General features: G+C 39.9%; 1 protein-coding gene across 3 annotated transcripts in view; it reads left to right on the plus strand.

Moving 5' to 3' along the window:
- Window positions 1-14,885, plus strand: part of Flrt2 (fibronectin leucine rich transmembrane protein 2) — a 95,136-nt gene that overhangs the window by 73,236 nt on the left and 7,015 nt on the right. The window lies entirely within an intron of this gene.

Genomic DNA, 14,885 nt, shown 5'->3' on the forward strand with positions numbered 1-14,885 from the left:
GGTGGAGATTGACCTTAATCTCTTTGGGTAATTATATCTCTCTCCATTGTAGGATAATTTGCATGGGGTTTTACCTCAATGACTCTAATGTTTCGGGCTCATAAAAGCATTTTATGCATTTGGAAATTGCTACTGTATTCAGGTTACCTAATATCAGACAAAGTTGGTTGTTACTTCGGTGTAATGAAGATATAAACATAAAATGTCAGTTTAAACATTAAAGTGTGCAGTTTGCCATGAACTTGCCGGGCGGTGGAGCCCAGGTTTCACTCTGCCCATGGAGACACTGATTGAGGAGTTCACATTGCTTTTCCCTCTCATGGAGGCTCCTCTCCTTCCAATTTTCTCTCTTATATCAGAAGGAAAATTTTAAGATTCTCTCTATCTTATCTATCCACAACCTCATTTCAGTCAGTTTGTTGACTTAGTATTAAATTTTTCAACATTGCTGGTGTTTATTATTTTCTCGCTCTTATTTAATTTGAAAGTTTCATACAAGTTCTACTGTATTATTGTAATTTTATCACATTCCTGTCCACGCTTCCAGGGCTCCCCTTTGTCCTTCTTCATTCTTCCCTCCAACAGCAGAAGAGTATGAGCAGGATTACATCATCTTCAACTCTTGATTAGCAGGGTGCTCAGCCGTCCAAAGTACGCATAGTTGGCCAGTGCTATGCTGTACAACTGCAATCCCAGCACAAAGGAAACTGATGCATGACGATGGCATGTTGAAGGTCAGCCTGCTCTGCAAAATGGGTCTCACAGATTCAAAAACAAACATGTAAACTGAGGACTGGTAGAGACACAAGAAGAATATATGTTCTTCGTATCCTGTACTCACCGAGTGCTTTTGCCTATGTATTTACTGAGGGTGTGAGGAGAGAGTGTTGGCATGGAAACCTCCAGTCCATGAATCTTAGCAGGGAGCTCTCAATCATGTTACCTTAGGAAAGCGACCTAAACGGTTGACTTTTCAGTGTGTACATCCCAAATGTGATAACTTAGTAATGTTTATTTCATAGTCCTGTCAGGAAGATCAATTCAGTTGACAAGTTTCACACAGTCATGTGACAAACTTCCTGTCCCATGATGCAGGATTCTCTTTTATAGTGGATCACTTCCATGCTTGCTGGTCTATGACACTGTATATTTCCATTTCTGTTCTCTGAAGAGGTGCCTCATAGACCTTTCTTCTCTTTACTTCATGTCTTTGCAGGGACACAATATCACATGGCTAGGTGATTTTTCTCTTCTCATCAAAAGCCAATTTTCATTTTTACTGTCTTCATTGAAGATGGAGAGTCTGTTTCCAGTATCGGGTTCTCTGTCGTACCAAGGCAATGGAACCACATTAAAATGGGAATTACATTAATTGGGGTTTGATCAAATGTCCACTTGAAAGTGCCACTCCACTCCTTTCTCTCTGGCATATGTCCCTTCTTAGATAGACATTTAGCTTTGGAAGCTGTTGGTACAAAGGGTCAGTAAAATATTGAAGTACATCAGTGATTTTTTTCACAGTCTGAGAAAGCAATTAGAGTTAGCTGATATCACTTATCTTAATGAACACTTAGCAGCAGTTTTCATTTTTGTTAATGGCTTGTCGTTGAAGACATGAAGTCATAACTCACTGCTCTGGACAGGAGGGAGTTGGTCCATTCTTAGGACTGCTAAGAACACAGCACCCAGGATATGACAGGTTTCATGTCCTCGAATAAAAATGCTCTAGGGAAAATGCCTGGCAGCAGAAATTAGGAGCAAAATGGGCATCAAGTGGAAAAACTAGGCTCAGGTAGAACATATCCAGGCTTTGCAAGACCTATTATGGGGATTGGGTGCAAGTCGATTGTTTCTTTCTCCCTGTGGTAGAGCTGGGGTTGGATAATAAACCTATGGCTCTTTGCATGTTAGAGCTCCGCTGTAGAGCTATGTCCCTGGCTAAATCTGCCTGTTTTTTAATCATCCTCTGTGATGATGACTTTTATTTTCTTCTATGCTATGTGTTTCTGCACATGTTGCTGTATTCTGAAGTTACACGTTTCTGTATTAGCTACCCTACTGGACAAAAAAGCACTGCCCATTAGGTGACTGTGGCTTAGGTAGCTTATTCTTTTCTTATTCTGAGTGTGAAAGTTCCAGAGTAGAGATATGGACAGAATTTGATGCTTCTGAGGGCTCTCTCCTTGGATTGCATAAGACCCTACTTTCTTCCTGTTTGCCTTGACGTGGTCTATCTTCTATATAAATCTGTCTTGTTCTCCTATATTTTTATAGCAACACCAGAGATATTAGCCTCTATCTCTCAATATAGCCTCATTTTAAAATATTAGGGGTTAAGACTTCAACAAATGAATTTGCATGCATGAATGAGTAATGGATTTCTATTTAATTTTAGTGTGCATTAGGAGTTAGAAATTCTAGCAGTTAACTAATGTACCATTTTCTAAAGTTTCTGTGCTCTGCACACCCTGTCAATATGCTTAGGAAGCAACATTCCTTAGTGACATTTCTATTCATTCAATAACTGTGCCCATATTTTCTTCATGTAAGTTGGTTAAAGAACCATTATATCTACCATCACACCCACCATAACCCTACCATTCAAAAGGATATCGGAGGAGTTTGCAAGGCCCTTGGGAAAGATATTTAGAGAAGTGTGCTACCGATAGAATCATTAAAAAGTTACAAACCTAATTAATCAAATTTTTAAATGCATGTATGGTTTGTGTAATATGGATGACCTATGTCTCGGAGCATCCTGGATGGCCAGGCAAGTTATACATTAAAATTCTCAAAGTCCAGCAAGTTCCCGCTGGAAAACTGGCAGTGTACTGAAGACTGGTCTTTTCTTCTTCCAGCTGTCTGTGCACACACTCTAATCTCCAGCTGCACCCTCTGCTCCTCCTTTGTCAACCAGCCTAGAAACATCCTAATGCGAGCCACCCAGGCCCAGAAGATTTTAGAACAGATATTATGGGATCTGTGTACCTAGGATGTTGTCTAGGTGGGGCATTACCAGCTTTAGTCAAGTGCGCCACTTTATACCTTCCAGCCTGGTATATAGAGACACCATTTGTCTAGAAAGGGTAATCTGATCAGTTTGAACATCTTCTACAACTGTTATCAGTTTGGGGGATTATTTCTAGACTTTGAACTTTCTGAGAAATGCTCGAGAGCAAGGAGGAAACAAGGTAGTCTCTGTATCCACACCCTGGCTCCAAGACCAACTCACCACTAGTAAGGGGACAGGGCTCTAGAAACATAAAATTCTAGGAAGAACTACAGCATGAGCGGAATCCTGCGCTCATTGAGAGGGATCTATGCTGCCCCATTGTTTCCTTCTCAGGTGAGGAAGCACAGATTTTCCCCCTGACAGCCTTCAAGGAACCTGCCAAATGCCAGATTAATAATTAGGGCCACAAAGCTAATTTTCAAATGATCCTTGGTTGCTTATCACCATGTCTGTGCTTAGAACCCACATAGAAGAAAGATGGCATAGGAATGTCTTCACCACATCAAATATTACTCGATAGAGAACAGCAGGTGCGCTGCGACTTTCCTTGTGGAAGAGACACTATGGTAAGCTGCGAGGAAGGCTGAGAGAATGAAGGAGACCCTTCTAGTTAATTACATGACCCAGCACCAGTAGATCACTTTGTCATTAAATCCCTGGTGACTCAAAGCTGCATTTCACTTATCTATGTCTGTTGCTTGCTCACTTGTCTGTTTGATTATTATGCTTTGTCTAGTTCCAAATTTGAGACAGCTGGACAAAATATGTAGAGTGTTTGGGAGACACTCAAGTAGCCATTGAAAGAATTCTGACAGTGGTTGGAGGATTCCTCTCCTGTTCAATTTCTTTCTTTCTTTCTTTTTTTGGTTCTTTTTTTTTTCGGAGCTGGGGACCGAACCCAGGGCCTTGCGCTTCCTAGGTAAGCACTCTACCACTGAGCTAAATCCCCAGCCCCTCAATTTCTTTCTCTTGACAACATTCCCCATCTAGTTCTTTATGACTTTCCTTTGGTCCTTCACTGCACTTAGCGACAGGGTTGAATTCTTATATTCTCATCAGAGCTACACCTTGCTCAAGGGCATTCAGATGAAGCTTTCCCCTCATTCCAAGAATATAATCCCCAGGCTCAGCAAAGCCACATGGCTTGCACACCCTAACCCAGTAGAACTCTTGACTGTCTCCTTCTTCAACACAAGCTAATTGTTTTTAGTTTCTTAAGGTAGTCGATGGGTTTTCCCTCATTGGCATTGCATGTGCCTTAGGAATGGATCACGAACTCACGCATGTTCCCTGATAACTGCCCTTCCTCATCTTCAATCCTTGGTGCTTAACAGCTGCTGTGGCATTTCATTTTTATTTTGTATCTACTTTTCCTGTCTACCCAATCTTAACTCACTCCTGTGTGTCTTTCTGTTTATTCTATATCACATTTTATTTTCTTCATGACACTGCTGATAGTCTAGTCATTCCCAGTCTCCTTTGCTGTTAGTTTGTTTTTATTTTACATGTTTTATTTCTATCCATGGGACTGTGCTGGCTGTAGGAAGTTCATCCCTATTGCCTTGTACTACACAGGAACCACTGAACAGTGGATGAGTGATTAAGAAAAGATCCAAGCCTAGCAACTTGACTCATTCAGTAAAGCACTGGCTTCACAAGTGTGGAGTTTAGAACATGAAAATCTCTATAAAGATCTGGGCATAGTGCCCTGTGCCTGTAATCCCAGGAATGGGAAAATAAGAGGTAGAGACAGAACCTTGTTCCATTTTCACTGGCCAGCTAGTCTAGCCTACCTGGCAAAGTTCCAGCACAATGAGAGACACCCTGTCTCATGCAAAAATGTGAAAGGCACCTGCTGTGATACCCATAGTTGTGGTATAAACTCGCTGGTTAGTAATAACAAACAAATGAATAATTCTAGCTGACATGAACAGTGCTTAAGGAAGTGGAGGAAGTCCATTGGAAAACTACCATCCTGGGTCATCTGCTTATAGGTCCTCCCCCTCACACTTGTATCGTTCTCCTTGACATGTGTGCTTTGTCATGTTGTTTTAAGTAATGATCTCCCATCAAATGCAGTTCTCTACAAGTTCATAATGGAATCTCATTCTCTAAAATGCCACCCATGGTGACCACATCTCAACTCATTTTTCAGAACTCTCTATCAAAACAGCTCTGATGTGTGGATGAGAGGGAGTGAGATTGAATGTATCAGCAGAAGCAGTTCCAACACATGAGGGACCGAGAATTGTTGCTTTAGTTGCTTATGTTGCTTAAATCTAGTGATAAATAGGACCAGCATGCTGAACACTAACTTTCTGAACTTTATGTGATTGGAAAAGACAGATACTCCCTGGACATAATGTGAGCAATAGGAGGTACACAATGGTGATGCCATGTTCCCAGCTTAACTTACTAAAGGATCATTGTTTTTTTGATTACTTCCAACACTCCTTAGAGCCAGGGCCTGCATTGCAGCCAAGCTAAAGAAGGCATGAGTAGCCCAGTCTTGTGCAAGCATGTAATGATCTCCTCATAACTGTCGGTGTTTCAAATCTAATTTATGACCATTCACTTCCTATTGCTCTCTGACGTGTGCATGTCACTTACAATTAGCAATGAAGGCTGTGGGTATTCTGTCCAAGCACCATTTGATTAAAACAAAAGGTTAAAAATGAATCTTAGCTATCTTTTCAAGTGAATGCTCCCCCCTCACCTTCCACCCCATGTGTGTGTGTCTCTCCTGCTCTCTCCCCCCACCCCCGTGTGTGTGTGTGTGTGTGTGTGTGTGTGTGTGTGTGTGTGAGAGAGAGAGAGAGAGAGAGAGAGAGAGAGAGAGAGAGAGAGAGAGAGAATGATTTTCTTTATTTGTGGACATGGGTGTATGTTGTGTTCTCTTCTCCTCTCCTCCTTTTCCTTCTTCCTCCTCTCCTTTTATCTCCTCTAGAAGTAAATAGCTGTAACCCATCGACAGTATATACATATGAGTGAAGGGAGAATCATCTTTTTGCATTTGCAATAAAATCTAAGAGCAGTGTTCTGATAATGTATAACCTACACTTGACACCTTTACAAGGTTCTCCTTTTATCTTTAAATATTTCTCAAACAAATACCACTATCTCTCTGCTTCCCTTCTTCCCCTCCCCACGCTACATAGGCATGAAGGCTTCTATAATCTGTTATGTATTTTTAAAATATATTGTTCTCTGAGTAATTTCTTCCGTGGATTGTGCAGCCACTCTGTGTATGATGCTGATTACCCTTATCAGGGGTTTTATTTTTAAGAATTAGGAATGCATAATCTTAACCTATATCCTCTCTTGTTCTAGGGGTAGTACATCTTTGAGAGAATAAAAGGGTCAATGATATGAAAAAGTAATCTTTCTTCTGTTTCTTCTACTTCTTATTTCCAAAATCCAGAAATAGTCCCCGGAATGTAGTCTTGACACCTCAACATGACAGGCTTCTGAGGATGAGAATGCACACTGTAAAAACTACTTATTCAGAAAGAACACTTACACCATTTACATTCGGAGCCATGACTAGTACCAAAATGAACTGATGTGATGAATTTTTCATTTTTTAGACTCAAAATTAGATAACTCACCTGGAAATACACACTATGTAATTTTATTTCACGTGTACAAACCTTATTGCCCACTGAAATCTGCGTTCTCCTTCAGAAGCGGGCATAAGATTTTCCGTTGTGATATGTATATTGTATGTGGTGAAATATTTTGGTGGAGAACTAGGCCATGTTTATATTTTTGGAATCAGTTTCTCGTTTTTCCCCCATTGGCTTTTTTATAGCTCTCAAAGATACTGGCCTATTTTTTATTGATACTGACTACGTAGAATGATAAAATACCATGTAACAAAAGCTCACTTGAACAATGTGCTTATTTAAATATTTAGAATCTCCGTAAATATTTATAAATTCAATGGAGTTATGTAAATATGTAGAAACTAATGGTATTTTGTGGGCAGAAATATATATGTTTTATAGTAGATCACAAAAGAGTTTCTTAATTTTAGTTCCCAGTCCTCATAGGACAGAATTATTAGATAAGGACACGCCTCTTTTGAAACTTAGTAACCATTGCCCCAGCTGGATAAGTAGCAGAGGATTGCCTTAAGTGGCTTCACTGGGAGGGGAGTCCCTTTGTCCTGTGGAGGTTTGATGACCCAGGTTAGGGGAATGCTAAGCTGCTGAGGCAGAAGTGGGTGAATGGGTGAGGAATCATCCTCATAGAAGCAGGGGGAGGGAGGCGTAGGGGCTAGTGGGCTTGTGGAGGGAAAACTGGGAAGGGGGATAACATTTGAAATGTAAATAAATAAAATAACCAATAAAAAGAGAAACCTAGTTTTCTTTTCCTATCCTGACCCCATTTCTAGGTTAATAAGACCAAAAAACTTAGTAATTCTTACGAAATAATTTTTTATTTTTTAAACCAAGCACAGTGCTGCATCAATTTAAAGTTCTCATCAGGATTCATGTTTTATATCTTTTTCTCTGGTCATTAATTTTCTCAGTATTCAGGGACTGACTATTCATCCATCTCTGTCACTCAGTCCTTCTGCATAGGTTAGGGTATCTTGAAACTCTTAGAAGCCATTTTGAAATATTATCTTTGCGATTTCTTATGGGACTTCAGATTGAAGATGTTGCAAAGATTTACAGATTGCCTCTTCAAATGGAGGCATACCTGAAGGTCATACTTTGATTTGTTCATTTTTTTTATAAGTAGTTCTTAGATGTTTGCCATATAGAGGTGCCGATTCTGGGACAATAAGCAAGATAAAATCTGACCAGCCTGCAAGGAGCCTACATGGAGAAACAAGGCCTCATAACTCACATCTGTACATATATTCTCACCCAGTCTTGTATTCCCTGATCAGCCATATATGTGTCCGTATATCTACATCACCGTTGGCTGGGAATAGATCTGTGTCTAACACCAAAAGGAACCTCAGTAATGAGCGAATGGAAGGAGGAAACTGAGTTGTCTGGATTTTACAGAAGCGCCCTTGTTAGAGGAGAATCAGATGCTCTGTGATGTGGGAAGTCTTGTTGTCTAAACTAATAGTTGGACATATCAACATGGGGAGCCTTATGTTCTGGGTGTTGAGGAGAAGAGATGGCGGTACTCTTTCCTACAAATTTACCTGGATTATTTAGGTTGCAGAGGTGGAAGCAACTGTCCAAGTTAACACATCGGGCAAATGGAAATGCTGCTTGAATTTATATGTCCTCATTGGTTACCCCTTGCTCAGTAGATATTCTCTCTCTCTCTCTCTCTCTCTCTCTCTCTCTCTCTCTCTCTCTCTCTGTCTCAAGCCAATGTACTTTTTGTTTAATTGCTGATGTTCTCAGGCTACCCTTTCGACATATAATCTTCCACAGTGTTCTGAAAACACTGTGATTGTTACCTCTACATAATAGGCCCATTCAAAGTGAAATCTGACATTATCACCCTGCTCCTAGTGCGTGGATGACCTAAGATCAAAACCGATTTGGATTGGCTCCAAACCCACCTATCTTTCAAAATGCTGGACCAGCTCCTTCATCACTGTTGTAGAAGAGAATGAGCATAATGTGTAGATGCCAGGAAAGCAGTTCTTGAAGGGAGTACCTGGGTAGATGCATGCTGAAGTTGTTAAGTATCGTGTAGTTAACTGGGGAAAGTCTATACCATGTGCATGTCTATCTACCTTTAATGGACTAAAATGTTTATAGGCATAGCTGCAGGATGGTCATACCCAGTGCACCATGCCTTTTGTAGACTATTTGTTCTTTCTTTCTTCAGTTTCTCCTTCTGCAGTGTCCCTCACATGGCCACTAATGAGCAGCTCTGACAGTGGTCAGAAATTGTTTTACAGGCATCTATTACGACAGCTGGTCATACTAACTGCTGGCTCAAAGTAACCTGGGTGGCAAATGTGCAAAGTGGTCAGTGCCTGGCAGTCCCCGACATAACAGGGATTCCAAGATGATCGCTCGGAACTCCCAGTGAAATGAGGCAGGCAGGTGGCAGTAGTGAACGCGTATTCAGATGTTAGGTATCTGACTCTGTAATAGTGGCTGTTTTTCCTAAGTTTATTTCTACCTCTCAAACTAATTGGAAACCGCAGGAGAAAAGCCTTTTAAGCCCCCTCGAGTCTGTTCCTGGCTAGAGTAGGTTTTATTTTTACGTTTTCTGTTTTCAGTCCTAGAGTTAGCGGAGCCAGGAAATTGTCCAGTGCTTGAGCTGTATCTTCCCCCCCTCCCAACCATCATTCTCTCTTCTCTGGTATTTTTCCTTTTCCCTTTCTTCTTGAGAAAAGAAGAATATTCACCTGATGGTGTATTTCAAGAGGGCAAAAGTGATTTCAAGGTGAGGAAGAGGATATTCTTCTACTCTTTCGATCCCCTTCCTAACCAGCTCATCTTGGTCAGTGCTATCAGGACATCTTTACTGTTACATCACAGTACCTATAACGTATGCTTAAGAATGAAGACCTGTGTGCGCCATCTCTAAATTGCTTTGGTGATTCTGGATTGCAAAGAAACCATGTATTGGCTGGCTGTGTGGAGGCTTCACCTGAAAGGAAATGACTTTAAGTTCAAATTGCTGCATTCCAAAAAATACCTGAGTGGAACTTGAACCTGGAAAGCTTTTCTTAGATGGACCCTAATCAGACCAGCATCCCCTGCACCTGACAAATATTTTCATGTAAGCGAGGGTGGCCTGGATCTCACTTTGTAGCCAAGGGAAACCTTGAACTTCTGATCTGGTTGCTAGAATTATAGGTATACATCAGCATGCCGGTTAATGTGGCGATGGGTATTAAACTTAGGAGACCATACAGTCTGAGCATGGACCTAACAACTGATCTACATTCCCCAACCTACGTTCTCCTGTGTACCACATCACACCCAGGGCTGTCCTGTTACAATCGAGCTAGCATAACTAGCCCTGGAACCCTTAAGGTCTTATTAGGTTTGTCCTGGTATCATTATGAGATGCGATTGGCAGTGCTTACTGACGATTCTTATTTTCTGTTCTATGATTTTTATAGTCTGAGTTTATTAAGCGCTCCTGGAATCCAGCCTTCTGGAATTAATTTAAAAAGCCCTCTTCTTAGGCAGCATCCTGGCAGAAATATTCGGAAAGCTTTTTGCATGACTTAGGTGCTTTGCATCTCAGTTCCTGTGAAAAGAGTTATTAACTAACAGTAGCCTAGAATAGCTGCTCTTGTCCCTGTCTTCTTTAAGCGATTGGCTGCACCACGCTCTCCTTGCCTCCAATCAGCAGTTGTACATTCTGCATCTTGATGCTGCACTGCTAGTTACTGTCCATGCAACTTTCTGTTCGTACCCTTAAAGATCTATATAGCCATTATTTGTAACCCAGTTTCCTGGGCTGGTGGCGGAGAGGGTCATATTCCAAACCCTATTCATGTGAGTACGGAAAAAAAGTTTGGTTTCATCTTATAAAGCATTTTTTTTATCACTGACTTTTAAACACTTGTAAATGGACTGTCGAATGAATTCTGAAATGTTTATTACTTTCAAAGGACAATAAAGAGTGGGAGAAAGTGTTCTGCTGTAGAAACTTCAGTCACTCTCTGGGTTAAGCTGGGTTCTATACCTTGATTCAAACTGCAGGCGGTCTGCACTCATGGCACAGACTTTTCACATCAACCCTTGTCATGGGCCTTTTGCCAGTCCCACTTCCCCCATGTTGTTGGTTGTTCTGGTTTGTTTTTCCAGATATGCCATGGATTAGGTTAGAGACCCATGCACAGTGCCAAATCTCTGGGTATTATAACCTCACAGCTCTTGTCATAATTTGCTAATTCCCTGCTTACACATTCCTTCCCCTAACTAAACATGAAACCCCACTAGGTCAAAAATTGCATGGTCCCTTTTATCCTGTATGTGAATTAAGCGCATTAGCAATTAGCTCCAAGTAACCAATAATTCATACATGGTATATTAATGAAGTAAATAAAAACTCTTCCTTTTCGATTTATTTAGCCATGAATGAATCCATATTTGAATTTTCTTACTTCATGTTCCTTGCCCGTGTCTTCCGTCTGTCTATCTGTCCATCTGTTGCATAAATCTGAATCGGTGCCTGCCTGAAGGCTGTCTTGTGCATCTGTTTCCTGTGTCTGTCTGTATCTGTCTCTCGGTGTGTGTCTGTTGTATGACCTTGTGTCTGTGTGTGTCTGTTCCAAACAAAGGGCTTTGCTTTGTTTTTATTGAGCAGGACAGAAAGCATCACTTGTGGAAAGAATGAGAAACATTAATAAATATCTTTAACAGTGTTTTATAAGAGATTAAGTCATTGGCATCAAATGATCTCAACTGACTCAGAAAACAGTCCTATAAATGTCATTATTTGTCAACCAATATCCATAAACCCTGTATTCAACATTTATGGTAGATATTCATTTTAGAAGATTGAACATCTGAATTTGTTGTTTTCAGCAAACTATGTAGATGCATTGTTCTACACTGGGAGCTTGCAAGAATACATGACTTCAGATTAAAACTATGCAGTGGCTTAGGCTGTAAAAGCTAACCATATGGAAAATTCATAACCACTAAGGTTTGTTGTTCTATCGGTGTGTTCTTGTTTAATGCCGAATACACAGTAGAATATCAGTCTCAAGTCTTAAGTGACCTCAAGCTGTATTATTCATTAACTCGTGTCACATACAGCCAAAGTTGGACCACCTCCTCTCACAGCTGGGTTCTCATTCTATTCGACAAATATTGGTTGAATGAGAAATTTGTGTTGGAAGGATAGCTTACTATTAATGGATTTGTCACTTAAGTGGGACAACCTGATTTTGAATACAGGGCACTCATATAACTGTCAGATGACTATGGCAGCCCACCCTAGACTCGAAGTGCACAGGAGGCAGGGCCAAGACCAAGCTGGCAAGGATCAAGCTCTAAGTTCAAGCGACTTTAAAATTGGGTCTTTACATGAATTAGTACTTGTCAACTAAATTCACATACATATTTAGAATATGCATGCAAATGTAAAGATATGCACACATACCATATGCACATACACAAACACTAACTCAGACATTGTTTTCTAAACTTATATAACAAATAATTTTTTTCTACTTTATGAAACTGTGCTCTTCTGACCACACATGAACCTGTAAATCGCTACTGGACTTTTGTGCTAATCGCTGAGGTAAAAAAAAAAAAATTCTATTGAAAACAGAATGGCCGTGTATTCATTGGACTTTCATGCCTAGAATATAACATTTACATGGAAAATTTGACTTGAGGTTGTTTTCTGGAAAAAAGGTGTTTAGTATATTTTCTGCCTTTCTTCTCTGAAGAGATATATGACATGCTGTCACATTTTTCTTATATTTAATATTTTAAAACAATTAAGGCACCTTGGTGCTTAGGGGACTGTTTGCCCAACTTTAATGAACATACCCTAAGCTTTTCCTCACATGAACATTTTATTCCCCGAGATTCTTCCTTCCTACCAACAACCCATGTCAGACTCATGCTGCTGAGAAAACCACTAGAGTAAAAGGTAATAAGGAATCACTAAGACTATTTTCAAGTTGTGCTAAGTATGGCATCAAGGGTGTTTGTGTGTGTGTGTGTGTGTGTGTGTGTGTGTGTGTGTGTGTGTGTGTGTGTGATTTATATAATCTTTAAGCATATAGAGAGATTTTCTTCTGAAAGGAATGTCTCAGAGTCAGTGACTAAACATACTTGTGAATAGTTATATTTTGTGTGTATGTATTTACTTGTTAATGTGTCTACTTGTGTTTGCCTGTGTGTACATATACTTTTGCATGCATATATGTATGTGTAGAAGCCAAAAGTTGAAATTCTGAATCTTTTTCAAACATTCTTCTTGTTCTCTTGAGACACTCTTCTTGTTCTCACTGAGATCGTTCTGCGACTCATTGCCAGTGACTGGCCAGCAAACTTCAGGCTTCCTCCAGTCTCCACAGCAGCCGTGTTGGGACTATAGTTGTTTAATGATCTACCAGCATTTTACATAGATTCTGGGGATCCAAAACCGAGTTCTTGTGCATGTGCTTTGAGGATTTTACCATTCTAGCCCTCTCTACAACCTCAACAGCCTGCTATTTAATTAAGATAGGTTTTGTTTGGAAAAGGAATCATAACCCTTCTGAAAACATCCTTCTTGCTTCAAAGGTTCCAAGGAGTTTTACGTTCTAATAATTAATTATATATTATAAAGTTCTAATAAATTTGTGTTCCAAGGCCTTTTCTGATGTCTTTATTTGTTTGCTTGTTTTTATAAAGTTTGTTTTCATCTTTAAATTTCAGAATAAGTGTATACTGCATTTAACACTTAGATAACACTGACAGTACTCCTTTTTACTTTCAAATTATAAATTTTAAGTATAAAGAGAGCTAAGGAAATAGTTTCGAGCAGAGCCTCTTTGCTGTGGATACCAGTTCTTCCAATCTCCCTGTTGGTGAGAATTGAGGACCTTACAGCCAGTCATGTCCTATCATGTTAGGTTACTTTGCAGGGAAATCAAATCTGGCACCTTTCAATTAACTTCTTTCCCTCTCTATCTAAAAACAGATGAAAAACATTGTGGAGCAAAGAAGGCATGAGTGCTATCCATGGGTTACACTGACTGTCTTAATTGCAGCTTCTCTCCTTCCAAAATTGGTAAAAGTCCTTCTGTAAAGGCAAGAAGTGCTCTCCCACTGGAAGGTGGTCACATCGAAGCAAAATTCATTCTCATTTTTGAGACTGGCAACACATAGGACAATCACAATTGCCTATCTTTTTTTATAGCTAGAGATTCCAAGGGAGGGAATGTCTAAGTAGAAATTTGCCTGGTACTGCTGTTTAGTTAATCTCCTGAGTAACACGTTTAAACTATTCTACAGGGAGAAAATGGTGTGTGTGGGGTGTGGGGTGTAGAAAAGAGATTTCTTTGCCTTCCTTCTTGAGCTATGTTTCTACCAGTTATCAGATGAAAAATATGTGATGTTTTTAGTGATACTAGTTGTGTGTAGTTATGATGTTAACTATCATAAAGGGAGATAATTATTCCCTGTACGTGTGTGTGTGTGTGTGTGTGTGTGTGTGTGTTCATAGGAAAAAGTGGAAGAATTTGTCTCATGTACCCTTATTCTCTTCTTACCTTCCCCCCTGACCTTTATAGTGCATCCTCTGGAATTCTCCACTAGGCACAAACACTATTTTGTACCAGAATGTGGAAATACATTTTGCAGGAGATAGAAACTAAGAGATTTTCAGTTCTCTTACCATATCGTAAATATTACATGTTAACTATATTTAGTAATACAACATATTTGGGAGAATTTCTTAAGAAGGATGCATTTTAAAATGGCTTAGTACCTGTTTTGCATTGATAATTCTGTAGGGCTTCCTGTCATTTCCAGACCACCATCTAAAACAGTAGAGCTTTCAACTAATCATTACAGACACCACATATCCAACAATGTGTCATTTGCACCTGCCTTTCAGTATATGCAGATAGATATCAGGAAATACTGATTGGGTTATAAACTTTCCCTAGGATTTTTCAATGATCTCCCCATTGTTTCAGTCCCATCTCCTTTGGAAGATTTTTTACAATAAACATTTATTTCTTTTTTTTCATCTTTATTAAATTGGGTATTTCTTATTTACATTTCAAGTGTTATTATTCCCTTTCCCGGTTTCCAGGCCAACATCCCCCTAACCCCTCCTCCTCCCCTTCTATATGGGTTTTCCCCTCCCCATCCTCCCCCATTACTGCCCTCCCCACAACAATTCCATTCACTCTTAAACTTTCAAACTAAACTGTTTTCACTTAAAATGTGGGGGGAGGGCGGCAATGGGG

Source organism: Rattus norvegicus, chromosome 6, assembly GCF_036323735.1.
Source record: "Rattus norvegicus strain BN/NHsdMcwi chromosome 6, GRCr8, whole genome shotgun sequence".
Lineage (NCBI taxonomy): Eukaryota > Metazoa > Chordata > Mammalia > Rodentia > Muridae > Rattus > Rattus norvegicus.